Source organism: Cyprinodon variegatus, unplaced genomic scaffold (assembly GCF_000732505.1).
Source record: "Cyprinodon variegatus isolate N-32 unplaced genomic scaffold, C_variegatus-1.0 Scaffold400, whole genome shotgun sequence".
Taxonomy (NCBI): domain Eukaryota; kingdom Metazoa; phylum Chordata; class Actinopteri; order Cyprinodontiformes; family Cyprinodontidae; genus Cyprinodon; species Cyprinodon variegatus.
The window spans coordinates 23,985-25,114 of NW_015150853.1; the positions used below are offsets into that span (position 1 = coordinate 23,985).

Below are 1,130 nucleotides of genomic sequence, written 5' to 3' on the forward strand. Positions count from 1 at the left end.
AAAAAAAAAAAAGACTTCTTTTTTTGAAAGAGTGCAGGTTTCCTCTCAACATTAATTCAAACTGATGGTCTGACTTCTGAATACACAATGTCTTCAGTCTTCATCTCCATCTTCTTTGTTCCTCTTGGTTTCTTCCCTCCAGAAAAGTGTAATGCAGAGTAGATCAGATCCTGTCCATCATCAGGCTGTTCAGAGAAATGCATTTGATGTAAAGTTAAAGAAATTGAAGCTTTAAGAGTATCAAATTTACTCAAATAAGAGTTTTGGAATTTTTTTTTTTTTTTTTTTTTATCACTACCCACAATTTCATCTCTTTGGTTGTTCAAGTTGTTGCGTTTTGCTACTGAGGGGCTTTCTGTGGAACAAAGAGCAACATGCATTAATGATAACATTTGATTTTAATGATCTGTTAGATGGCACATTTTTAAAGCATAACATAAACTCAGGTTGTTATTTTCTTATATAGATCTTGAGTTTTAATTAGAATACAAAATAAATATTGTTCGGTTAATAATACTTACCTTTAACTATTTGACATGGCAAGACTTGAGTTCGATAAAAGATCAAAATGATATGTACGATAACAGAAACGGCGAAAATGATTAATGTGATCAGCACAATCGTATTTTTGTAACATAATGTTTGACCTAGAAAAGAGAAATAAGAAACATGAGCATCTCCTAGCCATTGAGATAATCATTTATTGTTGTGCATATTTCTCAATATGTTTATAATACCTCCATCCTTTCTGATTACATTTCCTAATAAGATTTCTCCACATGTAGCCACAGCACAGTAGTAAGTCCCAGGATCAGAGGAGCTGATGTTCTTGGGGAAGTTATAGATACATTTTTTGGGGGTATTTGGACTTTTCACACAGTTATCAGCTCTTTTACCACCAGTGTAGATGATATTTTGATAGGATCTGTTAGATCCAGCTTTGAACCAGAACATGCTGAGATCTTCTGAACATGAATTGTTCTCTGACTCAGAGAGAACTGAACACTGCAGAGTCTCTGAGTCTTCTGGACGTGACGACTCTGAGGCTGTTGACTGCTGAACAACAGTGTAGCTGGATGTCTTCTTTGAGTTTCCTGAAATAATTATTATAAGGTTACATTTCAAAACTA

General features: G+C 34.2%; 1 long non-coding RNA gene across 1 annotated transcript; it reads right to left on the minus strand.

Moving 5' to 3' along the window:
• Positions 1-121: 121 nt before the first annotated feature.
• On the minus strand, positions 122-855 carry LOC107092928. The gene is made up of 4 exons (XR_001481594.1): positions 738-855; positions 522-647; positions 303-355; positions 122-185 (listed from the first exon to the last, which is right to left on the minus strand). It is a non-coding gene; the product is annotated as an uncharacterized LOC107092928 (long non-coding RNA).
• Between the last annotated feature and the right edge of the window lie 275 nt (positions 856-1,130).